General features: G+C 33.2%; 1 pseudogene; it reads left to right on the forward strand.

Annotated features, from left to right (window-relative positions):
* Positions 1–12,347: 12,347 nt before the first annotated feature.
* Positions 12,348–13,691, forward strand: LOC107611026 (uncharacterized; annotated as a pseudogene).
* Positions 13,692–17,230: the final 3,539 nt, after the last annotated feature.

Consider the following 17,230-nt stretch of genomic DNA (forward strand, 5'->3'; position numbering starts at 1 on the left):
CTACTCTTCTGATCTTCTAGTTGGTTCTTCAAGTCTTGGATATGGGCCTTTGGATCTTGAGTTTGAAGCAATTATCTTTCACATTGGGCTTAGCTTTACTTGCAGAGAGAAAGTGTGGAGTAGGCAGGGTGTTTAGCTCAGGACGTTAGTGGCGTTAACGTTAAGTGAGAGTGTGGGTTCGAGAACGTTAGTGGCAATTACCTTTTTCACTAACGTTCCTCACCCAGGGATAATCCACGTTAACTTCAACATTAGTGGCACCAACGTGACCACTAACGTTGCCTCTTGATCCTTCGCACACGTTATTGGGACTCACCTTTTCCAATAACGTTGAGAGTCCTCCCTCCCCCTACGTTAGAGTTCACGTTAACTTAGTTAACGTGGCTCTTAACGTTGGCTTGCCAATTCTTTGAGAACGTTAGTGACACTTACCTTTGTCACTAACGTTCCAAGGTGCCCCTACTTCCCACGTTAGAGTCCACGTTAACTAAGTTAACGTGGCTTCTAACGTGGTAATGATAGCCATCTCCAATGTTAGTGACAAGGTGAGTGTCACTAACGTTGGCTCATCATCCTATCCTCAACGTTAGCTTTCACGTTAACTAAGTTAACGTGGGAGTTAACGTGGCTCATAGTGTCTCATTGTGGCTCATTCCAACGTTAGCGACAAAGGTAAGTGTCACTAACGTTGGCGATCACTTGCTTTCTCCATGTTAGCTTCCACGTTAACTAAGTTAACGTGGCTCATTGTAGCTTGGCTAACGTTAGTGACAAAGGTGAGTGTCACTAACGTTGGCTTCTCTTTTGCTTCCCAACATTAGAGTCCACGTTAACTGAGTTAACGTGGCTCTTAACGTGGCCACTTATGAGCTTGGTCCAACGTTAGTGACAAAGGTGAGTGTCACTAACGTTGGCTCCACTTTCTTTCTTCCACGTTAGAGTTCACGTTAACTTAGTTAACGTGACTCTTAACGTGGGCTATGATGGCTTCGAGGACCTTATTGGCGATTACTTTTCTCATTAACGTTGCAAGCTAGCTCCCATTCCACATTGGTGGTCACGTTAGTTAGACTAACGTGGCTGCCAACGTGGCTCTTTCTTGCTTCCTTTGTCCTGAAATCAAGCAATACAGTGCATCAAAGTTCTAATCCACATCATGAGACATGCATCATCCAATTTGTCATCTAATTCATGCAAAATTCTCATGAAATCATGTAAAGTGCTCAATGTATGCTTAAATCAAGATGTAAGTGAAATTCTATCCAAAACTTGCTTATTTCCTAAGAAAATGCATGAAACTACCCTAAAACAGTAAAGAAAAGGTCAGTGAAACTGGCCAAAATGCCCTGGCATCAATTCTCCCAGATATTCACTGGGTATAATAGAAATGGTACTTCCTATCTCCTCATCACCTTCCTTGAAATACTCTTCGTCTAGATCAACATCTTTCTCTTTGCCATCTATTGGAGCTACAACTACAGATTTTTCCTTTTCGAATTTAGCTAGTGACGGATTCCTTTAGGAACCGTTTCTCCATCAGATGAAAAGACGACTTGAGAATAAACTGAAGGAGTTGCCCCCTTGTTTTCACTACAACAAATATGGCCTTTAGCAATGCCAAATTTTACAACGCCTTAAAATCGTTCTCTTAGATAGGTTTAGACAACAGTTTTTTAAAGTGGTACTGTTGAATTTAATTTTTTATGAATTTATAGCAATAAAATAAAACCGTTTTCTTTGACTATTTTAAAGAACGATTTTGTAACTGTTACCATGATTTGCGTTTAAGCAACGATTTTTTTTTTTTGTGTGTAAAGAATTATACAAAAGAAACGCATTAAAACCGTTGCCAAAATACTAACACTTTAAAACCGTTCTATTAGATGGTTTTAGAGAACGGTTTTTATAATGTTGCTGTTCAAGTTCAATTTTTCACTATATTATAGCATCAAAATAAAACCGTTCTCTTTGAGTATTTTAAAGAACGGTTTTATAACGATGACATCAATTTTTTTATTAAAAAATAATTTCTTAATGTTATTTAAATAATTTAACAAATATTATTTATAGAGAAAATAAATTGGAAACAAATATTAGTTTTTATTCCATTCAATTTCCTCTAAAATTTAACATATAATATTTTTTTTATACTTGAAAGAAAAATCCAAAAAAATTAAAAAACCTTGTGTAATTTTTTATAATTAGTTATTTGATATGATTTGAAATTAAAATTTAGTAATAAAAGCATTATATAATTAAATCAAGTAATTTCTATTATAAATACACTATGATTTATTTTATTAAATTGAACTCTTAGAGATTAATTTATTAGAAATGATTAAATTGATTTTTTATAAATATTTTAAGTTTAAGTTAATTATTATTTATGTACAATTTTTATTATAATTAGTTATTTTATACAAATTGTGAAATTGAAATTAAAATTTTAATAATAAAAAAATAATAAAAAATTATATCAATAATTTGAATAATTGATATTTTTAAATTTAAATTGTATTTTATAAAATGTGATTAATACGTTCATTTTATAATTTAAATTAAAAATAATTATTTTAACTCATTAATAAATTAATAAATAAAATTATATTTAAATTCTAAATTATTATTCTATCTCAAATATTTTTTGTCCTAACTCTAAATTCCCAAATCAAAACCTAATTTTAAGCTAATATAACAAATTTCATATTTTGTTAACCTAACTTAAACGCATACATAGAAGAACGAGGAAAAAAATAGAGAAAGGGGAAGAGAGGAGGGTGCGGAAACAGAAAATCAGAGAAGAAAGGAACCAAAGAAGGAGAACGAAACGGAGAGGAGAGGGGAAAGAAGAGGCAGCGACGGTGGGTGTCATTGCCATCGCGGAGAGGAGAGGCAGAGAGAGAACGACGCCGCGAGAACCCGAGGTGCGCGAGAGAAAAGACGCTATTGACGAGGGGAAGGATAAAGGTTCCACCGTGTCCTGCTGTCGCCGCCGTCGCTGGAGGTGAGCCGGCGCCGTGTCCTCGCCGCTCTGAGTCACCAGCGCCGCTGCTACTCCTCCAACTTCACCTCTCTTCCATTAAGGTTTACCTTGTTTCTATTTTGGGTTTTCCACCATTCAAGCTGCCACCATGATAGCCACTCTGTTTCTGCTGCAACTCGTCACTGTCCTAGTGAGCTTTACCCTGTTTCTGATTTCTCTTTGCTTGCCTAAGTTATCCCGTTGTTGCTGTGATGGTTATTGTTAAAGTGTTTATGTTAACTGAAGCTGTCGTTGCAGAGTTACTTTGCTGTCACCGCCACTGCTGGTAGCTGCCACTGGTTCTGTTCGAAGGAATAAAGTTGTTGCGTTGTTGGTTGTGGTTTAGCAAGTGTTCACCCTGCAACTCCACCTTCAGTTCGATTTTTCTTAATTTTGACATCGAGGTAAAGGGTTTAATTTAAACGGTTTTAATTTAAGAATGCCTATAGAGTTTATTGAATAATTGCAAATAGATTTAATTGTTGTGAGTAATTGATTGGTTATATATGGATGTTGAATTGTGGCTGTGAATTCTGAATTTTGATGGTTTATATTGAATTTGTTGCTATTGAGCTGATTATTTGACTATTGTAATGGTGGTGAACTTAGTTGGTGATTGATTGGACTTGGGTTTAGAGAACATTTGAAGGATTAAATCTTGAAATGTTGAACTGTTTGTTGAAAATCTGAGTTTTGAAGTTAAATAGCAACTTTGAAAGTGAACCAGTAACTTAATAGTGATTGAAATGATATGAGATTAAAAGCTAAGCAAACTACAAGAACTATAGTTATTAAGATTCAATTTTGAAAGTTTCGTATTAATTGAAGAATTAGTTATAATTTTTCTAAGTTAAATTATGAAATCTGATTTTCTGCATTACTTTTAAACGAAGTTAGAAACTTTGAAAAGCTATAACTAATTCTGTGATGATTGGAATTATATGGGACCAAGTCTGGGTTAAACTTGGGAATATATTTAAGAGGACTGAAAAATTTGAGGTTTTTTCGTTAAATATACAATTTATGGCGAATTTTTAAAGTCGGGTCATTGAATCTGTCCTGCTGCAGAAAAATTTGAATAGGGCAGCAACTTGGTTGTCTTGCTGTGACTTCTACGAGCTGAGTTATGGAGCAAAACCAATTTTTTTTTTAAATTTAATCAACTTGGTTTATTTCTCTAATACTTCAGAAATTTAGAAGTTAAGGATTGGGAGTTGTGAATTTTTGAAAATTGGTGGTCAAAGTTGGAAAGAATAAGTTTTCAGCAAGTTATGCATCAACTTTCAATGCTTGTAACTTTTAGAATTGAATAGCAATTGGGTTGCAACCAAGACACACTTGTTTCTAGATAAGTTAGGAGTCTCCAAACCAAAATTTATCTTAATTAAAATTTTTTAGTAAAAGTTGTGCAAGTTGAAAGATACTAAGCTTACTGATTTTTAAAACAGGCTTTGACTTATTTCTACCTAACTTTCAAGCTATGCAACTTTTTTTATTAAAAATGGTATTGAATTTTTAATATGGTTGACTATTACAAAATTTGTATTTAATTTCTAATAGCTTGTTTGAAAATTTTCCAATGAGAAAATGTTAACATTCACTAATCACTAATTTTGACAATTTAGACATGAAATTGTTAGTTAGACGAAAACTTTTAAAATAACAATTGCAGGGTTTAAATATGTGAAGTTTGCATGAAATTGCAATCTAACTAACTAGTTTTGGTAACTGGTAAGTATGGTAGTATTAGGTATTGTTGTTGCATAGCATGGTTAAAGTTATCCATTTACTCTCATGTGAGATCTTTCAGAAGGACCTCTCTTTTATTATTCTCCTTAAACAAATGCGGCTTTAGAATTGGTATAAGTATGCACAATATATAGTTTAACTTGAAAGTTAATTATATTTTTATGAATAACATGTATTCAGTAGTTACAAAGCTTCATCGTGTTGTTAGAAAGTTAGCACAATTTTTAGTTGCTTTGATGGAATAAAACTAAAGAATATCAAATCTGAATACTAACTAGCTTGATTTAATGATAGGGAGATGATTACGAAGTTTAAAAAATTTAGCTTTGAAGGCTATAAAATTTTACTTTATGCAATTGTTCTTATCTAATGGCATGTACTGATAAATTGTATAACTTTATGGAGCTACTAAGGAAACCTTCCCTAATGGCATTGGCACTAGTACAACCGAATTAGGAGCATACATATTCTTAATGCCAAAGTAGCTTTAGTTTTCAAAACATGGCACAATTAGTTTTCTAATTTGATGTTTCTTATATTAGCATACTTCTTCCCCTTTGGTTTTCAAAACATGGCACAAATAGCTACTAAGGAAACCTTCCATTTTTTTTGTTGTTATTGTAGTTTGTCTCTTTAAAACCAGAGTATTGCAATCAAGTAGTGACAAAATAAATTCACAAAATTAGAAGATTGAAAGCAGAAAGTGTTTGCATATATCCTTTAATTTGTATGATATTTATATATATAAAATGAATAATAAGATAAGGATTTATATTTCTATCTTTAGATCCACTCCTTCCAGTGAAGTTTAATTTATATATCTATAGGAATTGAAAAGTGCAAACTAAAAATGTTGTTTGTGAATTTTTTCCTTTTCCAATTATACTTTTTTTTCACTCTTAGCTTAGTCTTTTTATCTTTATTTTCTTGTTTTGAATTTTGTTGGGATAAATTGGAAGTCTTGGTAGAAGTGGGAAGTGGCAGTTTATACTCAGTCACATCATCGGGGCACTTTCAAAATCGATCCATGAGTATTAGTTCTTTCTCTCTTTTTCGTTATAATATATACTGAGGTTGATTAATTATATATTGTATAATTTTATGGTTATCTTGATTTTTTTCTATTATTTTTAAATTTCTTATTGTTTTTCCCACCTAATTATTGAGGCAGGCATGTCGTAGCTCAAAAGTACTAACTTGAGCACTTTCTAGGTAACGACAAAACACAAGCTATTGAGAGTACCGTATTAAGCATTCAACTACACCACTCTTTGTAGCTGCTACCATCTTAGAAATTGAACTACACTATAGGTAAATAATTTAACATGTTATCTCTTTGATTTCTTTTGAAGATTTAATGATTAAGAACATTTAGTGATTGATTAATTGATTAAGCTTCTTTGCATACTTTGTTAGATACGAATTGTTAGTTTCATGATTATTTAAGATGTTTCTTTTGAGCATTAGTGGTTGACTTCTAGGAATCCTTTAGAATTAATAAGCTCTTGATGGGAAAAATCAATTATTGTTAGTCTAAACATTATTAGTATTAGAAATGTGTAGTTTTATGTTTAATTTACTATTTTTTGTTTTGTTTACAGGAAAACCATGTTGAAGGGAAAAACAAATTTAATTAAGGTCACAAATTTTGAAGAGCAAATGTTAGAGAGTAAAAGTCATGAACTTGTGGATATAATGATGATAAACGTACTTGTTACTTAGCTATTTCAACTCTCTTTTGTTATTGTATTTTTTCCAAAATTAGATGATATAGTTCGAGGTTGTTATGACTTAGACTAGTATAATGGTATTTTGAAAAATGATTATATAATTAGTAGTTATGACTTAGACAAGTATTATGGTATTTTTTAATGATGTTATAATGTGATTGTGAATTTTGCATAATACTTTATAAATCAAATTTGATGGGATATGTTCAATTAGTTTTCTTTAGTAATTTGATTCAAATAGTTAAGGTTATTTATTGACACTAAATTAAAAACATAGTTGGAATTAATTTCAATGCAATATGAGAAAATTATTGTAAATAAAGAATTATATGATTATAAAAAACCGTTGTCAAAAATTACAAAAGACAATGGTGTTAAAACCGTTGCCAAAGGTAGCTATAAAATGGCAATGATATTTAAACTATTGCAAAAAATAACACCGAGGGCAACACTTTTAAACCGTTGCCTATGAGCATTGGTAATGGCCGCATATACCACAGGTCAAAAACTGTTGCCAAAGCATTGCCTAAAGTTTTAGGAACGGTTTTTTTATCTATGACAACGGTTTTTGACCGTTGCGAAAACCCTTATTTGTTGTAGTGTTTATTATTCAATGGTTGTCTTTGCATCATTTGTCGTCCATTTCTTCCTCCTCGAGGATATGAATAGTGGCCTTAATAGAAACCTCGATGACCTCTCTGAGGATTACGCCTATATTGTGCATCTCGATTATGAAACTCTTGACAATTTCGAATCCATCGCACACCCAAAGCTTGAGAGTGATTTACTGGAGAAGAAAAATTCCTTTCAGGGACCCCAGAACTTTGTCCCTCCAGCCTTCGAGAGGGTTGTCATTGCCGAATTTGCTCTTTCTTATGAGCTAACTCCTTTTTCATTCTTTCTTTTTCAAATATAGTTGCGGCATCAGCATCAAATACGATATTACATCGAGGACATAAAGACAAATCTAGATCTTTTAACTTTTGTTGCATAAAAAATTTCAATAATCCTTTGCCAACACCAAGATATATTGCTCGCACATTGGCTTAGAAGTCCCCCAAAGCAGTATCGAACACATAAGAAAAACCAATTGTATTGACCCCTAAAAAAGGCTCTGCAAAGTTTGCACCAGCATCGAAGAGATCAGAATCAACCTTTATGTCCTTCTTGCCATCATCAAACTTTAATCTCCCTTCCATTATTGCCTCCTGAATTAAATCCTTGAAACGGACACAATTATTAGTTGAATGGCTAGTTGTTTGATGAAACTTACAATAGGGTTTCTCCTTTAAATCTTTTGTCGAAAGCAATGTTTTGCCTTCAGACAAAACTAATTGTTTATCTTTAAAAAACACATAAAATATTTGGTCAGATTTTGAAATATCGAAACTATATTTCTTTCCACTCATATGTTTTATATCATTAGATCTATCAACATTTGCAATTTTCTTAAATAAAGAGCATACATAAGGTGGCCCTTTTTTTAGTTTAGCCAAATCATCTTCGGGAAACTTAAAATCGGATTCCTCACTTAAGGATTCTATTTCGACATATGAAACCTTTTATTTTTGAGAAAAAATCTTACTTTTCAACGTTTTCTCATTTTTAAATTTTTCTTTCTCTTTCCAAAGAATTTCTACCTGACATACTCTTTCTGCCAAATAAGCCAAGTCAGGTATAGAATATTAAGCAATTTTTTATGCATATAAAAGCCTAAACCCATGGTGGCTATTTTAACTACTTCACTTTCAGAAAGAGATACATAGCATCGACTTCGAGCATTTTTGAAAGAATCATGAAGTCATCAATTGATTCTTCATCTTCACGTTTCAAAACTATCAAATCAGCGACGGTCACATTCAACTCTCCTCTAAAAAATTGAGAATGAAAAGCACTCTCTAGTTGTGCCCAAATTCCAATCAAATTTAGGCCTAAGATTAGAAAAAGGAAAAAATTTCATCTTTAAATTTTCATGATTCGCTAAGTTTCTCAACTCAACCATATATCAAGCAATATGCTAAGTGGTTAATTCACCAACTTCTCTCGCAAATTTTGTTACTATTTTAGGATTTTTAATTCCCCTAGGCACTTCTGTCATTTGCATAGCAACAGGGAAAGCAGAAACAAAATATGATCGATTCATGAAACCTACATTGAATCCAACCCTATTAAGTACATCTTCAACAATTCTAGTAACCTGGTATCTCTCACCACACTGATTGACTTTCATTCGAGCCAACACCTAATCTGGATTTTGATCTCGTCGAACAACTCCAGGAGTATCTCTTTCAAAATGCATATCACCTCCCATATTTCTGGGCATATTCATCTCATCCTCCTTATTCATTTGTAAATTTTGATCTCCTCCGTCATAGTCAACAATTCGAGCAATGCTCTCCACTTCCCTATCAAGGCGCTCGAATTTTGATTCATGATCAGCCATCATAGGATTCAAAATTGTAGTAATCTACTGGGCCAATAAATAGACCAAATCGTGATGACTTTCATCAATATGTTGTCTAAAAGCAGCCATCGAACTAGAAGCATTCGACGTGGAATCCAATTGATAATCACGAGAAAATTCAGGATGTAATAGAGGCACGGGATTACAAATAAAACTTGATGAATTTCCAAATCTAATTGGCAGAGCATAACCACCCATTGAAGGAGTGTAACTTGGAGGAAGGCTATAAGGAGGCCAACCAGCAGTTACTGGCAGCTGCGCTTGTGTCACAGCAACCCGTGGACGCTGATTTCACCCACTATTCCCTACTAAAGGATGAGTAACTGTTACAATCTCTACTATTGTGCTACTTTCAGCACGCAACGATATTTCCATCGGGATTGGTGCAACTATAGCAACATTATCATTTGCAGATGATTCGACAATAGTATTAGAAATTTCTTCTACCATTCGTATAATTTTGCCATTTCTAAGTTTCATGCACTAGATCATTACAAAATGCTTTTTTGACATACTTAATTTTCAAAAGTGTCCTTCTGGGTGTGCCAATTTGTATTACAGATTTTTTGTAAATCTTAGTGGTTTGATATCTAATGATTTGGGAGCGAAACCTACTCCTCTTATGAGTATTAGTTTTTGAAAGTGCATCAAAGGTTATTCCAATTGGTTAAATTAATAAAAGAAAATTTGAAAAGAAAGCAAGTAAAAGTTGAAAGTAAAATGACTAAAAATGAATAAAATAACATTTAATTTAAAGAAAGCAAAAAATGGCCTCCGATAAGATCGAAAGGCTTTGAAATCAAATACAAAATGTTGAATCTTAAAAGAAAATGGAAAGAGTAAACTTGCTTGAAAGGTAAATTTACAAGAAAATAAATATTACAAGAAAGGTAAATTGAAAATAAAAGACAATGGAAGGAAGCTTACAGAAAAAAAGCTCTAATCAGGCTCAGGAATTCACTAGGGATATGAGTGTGCGAGAGTATTTTCTGGTACGAGATTCCAACCTCTATTTCTTCAAATCTTCACCTATTTATAAGAGTCTTTGACCAATCAAATTCAAATGTAACTCCCACGTGAATTAATCTTTAAATAACTGTTCTTGCCCCTTGTACGGCGTGAGTAACTGCCATTAGTTATCTTCACTCAATATTCTTCTTCGATAAGACATATCGATCAATCTTACCTCTTTTTTTTTTATGAATCCAAGCACGGACTGATAAACCACTATTTTATGGTTTATCTTGTGCTAAATAGAGTAGTTTTATCCATCTTTTATACACTTATTCATATGAAATGCATGGTTTTACATTTTCCTTCCTAAATTGATGCTATGTTTGATAACATGCTTCTTTGACCTTGAATTCACTATTTTTAATCCTCTCTTATTCCCAATAGATGCCGTGATATGTGTGTTAAGTGTTTTCAGAGATTACAGGGCAGGAATGGCTTAGAGGATGGAAAAGAAGCATGCAAAAGAGGAAGGAACACAAGGAATTAAAGACTTCATGGGCGAGCAGCGACGCGCACGCGCGAAGCACATGTACGCGTGATCAGGAGAAAAAGCAGTGACGCACACACGTGAAGCACGCGTACGCATGACTAGAAGAATGCACATAGACGCACATGCATGGACGACGCGTACGCATGACAGGCCGTCACGTGCTGCATATCAGAATTCACCGGGGGCGATTTCTGGGCCCTTTTTGACCCAGATTCAGGCCCGAAAGTCCAGAATAGAGGTAGGGGTGTAGCTGAGACTTGGAGACACTTTTCATTCTCACTTAGTTTTAGTTTAGAGAATTCTAGAGAAAACACTACTCCTAGGGTTCTTAGTTTTCGCTTCTTAGCTTTGCTTTTGGATTGGATCTTGAGAGAGCTACTACTACCTTCGCTTGAAGTTTCATCATTATAGTTTGCCTTTCTTTTACCTTAATCTTGTGCTTTCCATTCAATTTCTTGGATTCATGTTATGATTTCATTAATTTTACATTTATTAATATAATGAACCATTTTCACATTTAATTCCATTTCTTGTTTGAATTTCTTCGATTAATTATCAGCTTTAAAATTTTCCTTATTTAATTTATTTTATTTATCATGTCTCTCATTTTTTCTTATTCCATGTTATGTGAAAATGGCATTCATGTTATGATTTAAAACTCTCAACTTGGCTTGGGAGTTGATTAATTGGAACTCCTTGAGTTGGAACACTCAAGAGCTAATTTGTAATTGGGTATTGCTAGCCAACTCACTCTTCACTGACTCTAATCCTTCTTTGGGAAGGGATTAGGACTTGTGAACCTGAGTTAGTGTCTCCCACTTAACCTTTCTCTACAACTGCAAGAGAATAACTGAGTGGAAGCAATAACCTTTACTCTTGCACTTGAGAAAAGCCAATAAGGATAGAAACTCCAATTAATCCTCTCTCAGCCAAGGCCTTTTAATTCAAATACATAACATCCATTGTCGTTATTCACTACTTCAATTTTTAGTTGTTTATTTCTTCGTTCTCAAACCTTAAAAATTTCACAGAAAATTCCTCATCAATAATTTGCACTCTTTTGTTAACTCTTTGGAAAACGACCTGGGAATTTTACTCCCAATAAATTGATTCTAAATTGTGACAACTCTTTTTAAATTGATAAGTAAAATTTTCGTCAATTAAGAACTGTACTTGCAACGTTATTTCTATTATAAATTCTTAATCGGCAAATTTCCGTCCGTCATGCTTATGAATGGGGGGCACTTGCCCCTAGTCTCATTTCATATTTTTAAACCAAAATATACATATATATATATATATATATATATATATAATATGCCCCCAATTTAAATCTTAAATGACCACACTACAAATAAATTAAGCCCAATTATTAAAAGTCCAAACCCATTTTATCTTTTTATGATTTTGACTATTAGTTAACCTAATTAAATTTAGTCTTCTTTTGTTTTCAAATTCCAGCCATCACTCATTTATTCTCTTAAACCCTTTTCTTAGTTTCATATTTTCAACCTTCTTTTTCGATTCCTTGTCTAGTGGTCATCTTCTCTTCATCGAAAGGTAAATTTTAAATTCTCTATTTTGTTTTATATAGCTCTCTATGACTCTATGTATTTTTCAATTTCATTGTTTCTCTTTTGATATTTTCAATTTCAAATTTTAATTCAAACAATTATAGTTTAGGTATTAATCTATTTTTTATTCTCTTCATGAATTTATATATTTTATTTTATTCTCAATTTAGTGATCCTTATTATTTATTTGTTTATCTTTCGTTCTATTCTATTATATATAATTATATTACATATAAATTTTTAAAGTGAATTGATCAATTTACTAATTTAGAATATATATATATTTTTATTTTTAGAAATAGTAATGAAAAATTATTTCAAAAGAAAGCTACCACTAGAATTTGAAGTCACTCCACTAGTCTCTTCTACTAAAAAGAAGTTCTTAGAATTCAATGTGAAAAGTCTGGTAGCTGATCCTGGACAACGACCCAAAATTTCAAATTATGATCCAAATGACATAGATGAATTTAGACGAGCTTATTTGCAAAAAGGTCCTTGTCAACTAAGAGAACATGATTTTCCACAAATACATTTTGGAACTTCTCTCCGTAGATTTAATGCTGATTGGTTTGATGAATTTGACAATTGGTTGGAATATAGTATTTCAAAAGATGCTGTCTTTTGAATCTGTTGCTATCTTATGAAATCTGATGGTGCGAGTGGTGATGCTTTTGTAAAAGAGGGCTTTTCAAATTGGAAAAAGAATGAGCGATTACAAACACATGTTGAAAATCATGATAATGCTCATAATCAAGCTCGAAGAAAATGCGAAGCACTCATGAAGCAAAAGCAACATATTGAAGTTGTTTTTCAAAAGCATTCAGACCAAACTAAAAGAGATTACTAAACTCACTTAACAGCAACAATTGAGTGCATTAGGTTTTTATTGCGACATGGATTGGCCTTTCGTGGTGATGATGAATCATACAATTCAAACAATCAAGGTAATTTTTTGGAACTTCTTGACTTTCTTGCTCAACATAATACAGAGATTGATCGTGTTTTCAAAAATGCTCGTGGAAACCTTAAGCTAGTAGCACCTAAAATTCAAAAAGATATTGTTAGAGCTGCTGCAAGTGAGACTACTAAAGTTATTATTGATGATCTTGGAGATGATTTATTTGCTGTTTTAGTTGATGAAGCTCGAGACATTTCTGTTAAAGAGCAAATGGCTGTTTGTTTGCGGTATGTGAACAAAGAAGGGATTGTAATGGAGCAATTTCTTGGCCTTGTCCATGTTTCTAGCATAAATGCATTGTCATTAAAAGTAGCTTTGGAATCTTTATTAGCAAAGAATAAGTTAAGTTTAGCATGAATACGTGGACAAGGTTACGATGGAGCTACTAGTATGCAGGGAGAATTTAATGGCTTAAAAAGTTTGATCTTGAAAGAAAATGCTTCTGCTTTTTATGTTCATTGTTTTGCTCACCAACTTTAATTAGCACTTGTGGTTGTTGCAAAGAAACAGGTTAAAATTGCACTACTTTTTAATTTTCTTGCTATTTTGTGCAATATTGTTGGAGCTTCTTGTAAATGTAAAGACATGCTTCGTGAAAGTCAAATGCAAAAGACAGTTGTTGCATTACAAAATAGAGATGTTTCTAGTGGGCGTGGCTTAAATCAAGAAACAACATTGAAAAGGCAGTGATACTCGATGGGGCTCACATTATGATACAATACTTAGCTTGATTTCTATTTTTTCTTCCATGGTAGAAGTTCTTGAATTCATTGAGGAAGATGGAAATAATCCTGAACAAAGAGTTGAAGCATGTCAATTATTGAATCATTTCAATCTTTTAAATTTGTATTCAATTTACATTTGATGAAAAGTATATTAGGAGTTACTAATGAGTTTTATCAAGATCTACAAAGAAGTGATCAAGACATTATAAATGCTATGACATTGGTTAAAGTGTCCAAGCAACGATTGCAAAGTATAAGAGACGATGGGTGGTCCTCTTTGCTCAATGAAGTTTCACTATTTTATGATAGTCACAATATTCTTGTTCCAAATATGAATGACATATTTGTAACATAAGGAAGATCAAGGTGCAAAATCTAAAAGGTCTCAAACTTGCATCATTTTCAAGTTAAATTATTTTATCAAGTGATTGATAGACAACTTCAAGAGGTTAACAATCATTTTACAGAGGTAAATACCGAGCTACTTCTTTGTATAGCTTGTTTGAATCCAAGTGACTCATTTTTTGAATTTGATAAGGAGAAGTTGCTTCGTTTAGCTTAATTTTATCCACATGAATTCTCTTCTACTCAACTTTTGGCACTTGATAGTCAACTTGAGAATTTTATATTGGATATGTGTCTTGATGATCAATTCTCAAATATAAATGGAATCAGTGGATCATCTCAAAAGTTAGTTGAGACAAAAAAGCATATTGTTTATCCATTGGTATTTCTTCTGTTGAAATTAGCTTCGATTCTACCTATGGCAACGACATTAGTTGAGAGAACATTTTCTGCTATGAATATCATCAAAAGTCGACTTCATAATCGAATGGAAGATGAGTGGTTGAATCATTGTTTAGTTGCATATATAGAAAGAGAGATATTCAATCAAGTTGATAATGAAACAATTATTTAATATTTTCAAAATATGAAAACAAGAAAAGAAGTACCTTCAAGATTTGAAGCGAAAAAAGTTAACGGCTAATGTAATTTTTGATTTTTTTTTGTATTCAAATAATTAATGTGCACTTTCATACTTTTAAATTTAAATTAATATATATTTTGATAGTCATGTGTATTATTTTTGCCCCTGTTAACATAAATTTTCTGAATCCGTCACAGGATGAATCCTTTTTTATAAGTATTACATTCTTCGAAAAAATACCCATCAAACTTCGTCTTCGATGTCTTCGACTTTATATATTTTCCACCTAATAATATGTAATCCAATGAAAATAATTTTATAAGGTTTTCTAGGGCAGAAACTTGAAGTGGGCAAAAAAAGCTACATTAATAATTAATTTTGACAGATATAATAATTATAAAAAATAAAAGATATACATAACTTCAACTTGTTTTGTACTTTTGTAAGACTTATAATATGCATCTCTTTATAATATATATATATATATATATATATATATATATATATATATATATAACTAACTCATAAAGGGTTATCGTAAACTGATTTTCTTTAATTTAGATATGCTATTGTCATCATGGCCCGAATAAGATGTTATTGACTGAAACAATTTTCCATTAAACAAAATGGGAAAAGATATTAAAGAAGTGGTAGTACGTAGGAACATGGTGCACGAAATCACAATCATACTGTTGCAATTCTGCACAACTAATCAGCAAGTGTATTGGGTCGTCCAAGTAATACCTTACGTGAGTAAGGGTCAATCCCACGGAGATTGTCGGCTTGAAGCAAGCTATGGTTATCGTGTAACTCTTAGTCAGGATATCAATAATCCTCGGATTTAATTGTAAAAAGTAAAAGAACATGAAATAAATACTTGTTATGCAGTAATGAAGAATAGGTTGAGGTTTTGGAGATGTTTTGTCTTCTGAATCTCTGCTTTCCTACTGTCTTCTTCTTCATGCACGCAAGGCCCCTTCCATGGCAAGCTTTATGTGGGGCATCATCGTTGTCAATGGCTACTTCCCGTCCTCTCAGTGAAAATGTTCCAAATGCACTGTCACCGCACGGCTAATCATCTGTCGGTTCTCGATCATGTCGGAACAGGATCCATTGATCCTTTTGCGTCTGTCAGTACGCCCAACACTTATGAGTTTGAAATTCGTCACAGTCATCCCTTCCCAGATCCTACTCAGAATACCACAGACAAGGTTTAGACGTTCCGGATCTCAGGAATGGCCGCCAATAATTCTAGCCTATATCATGAATGTTCCAATCTTAGATTAGAAACCCAAGAGATACACATTCAAGCTTGATTGCATGTAGAACGGAGGTGCTTGTCAGGCACGCGTTCATAGGTGAGAATGATGATGATTGTGGTTGAAGTGCGAATGAATATCTTAGAATAGAAGCAAGCGTGATAGAATGGAAAACAATAGTAATTGCATTAATTCATGAAGAACAGCAGAGCTCCTCACCCCCAACAATGGGGTTTAGAGACTCATGCCGTAGAAGACACAATATAAAACGTGTAAAATGTCATGAGGTACAAGATGAATCACTAAAAGTAGTTTTTATAGTAAACTAGTGACCTAGGGTTACAGAAAATGAGTAAGCTAGGGTGTTTAGTGTAAAAATCTACTTCCGGGGCCCACTTGGTGTGTTCTTGAGCTGAGCATTGAAGCTTTCATGTGTAGAGACTTTTCTTGGAGTTAAACGCCAGCTTTTGTGCCATTTTGGGCGTTTAACTCCAGTTTTTATGCCAGTTCTGGCGTTAAACGCCAGAAAGTTGACTTGGAACGCCAGTTTGGGCCATCAAATCTTGGGCAAACTATGGACTATTATATATTGATGGAAAGCCTAGGATGTCTACTTTAAAACGCAATTGAGAGCGTGCCAATTGGGCCTCTGTAGCTCCAGAAAATCCACTTCGAGTGTAGGGAGGTCAGAATCTAACAGCATCTGTAGTCCTTTTTCAGCCTCTGAATCAGATTTTTGCTCAGGTCCCTCAATTTTAGCCAGAAAATACCTAAAATCATAGAAAAATACACAAACTCATAGTAAAGTCCAGAAAAATGAATTTTAAATAAAAACTAATAGAAATATAATAAAAACTAACTAAAATATACTAAAAACAGTGCCAAAAAGCGTATAAATTATCCGCTCATCACAACACCAAACTTAAATTGTTGCTTGTCCCCAAGCAACTGAAAATCAAAAAGGATAAAAAGAAGAGAATATACAATGAATTCCAAAAACATCTATGAAGATCAGTATTAATTAGATGAGTGGGACTTTTAGCTTTTTGCCTCTGAACAGTTTTGGCATCTCACTTTATCCATTGAAGTTCAGAATGATTGGCTTCTATAGGAACTCAGAATCCAGATAGTGTTATTGATTCTCCTAGTTAAGTATGTTGATTCTTGAACACAGCTACTTTATGAGTCTTGGCCGTGACCCTAAGCATTTTGTTTTCCAGTATTACCACCGGATAAATAAATGCCACAGACACATAACTGGGTGAACCTTTTCAGATTGTGACTCAGCTTTGCTAGAGTCTCCAATTAGAGGTGTCC

The sequence above is a fragment of the Arachis ipaensis genome, chromosome B8, assembly GCF_059453495.1.
Source record: "Arachis ipaensis isolate K30076 ecotype BB chromosome B8, ASM5945349v1, whole genome shotgun sequence".
NCBI classification, from domain to species: Eukaryota; Viridiplantae; Streptophyta; class Magnoliopsida; order Fabales; family Fabaceae; genus Arachis; species Arachis ipaensis.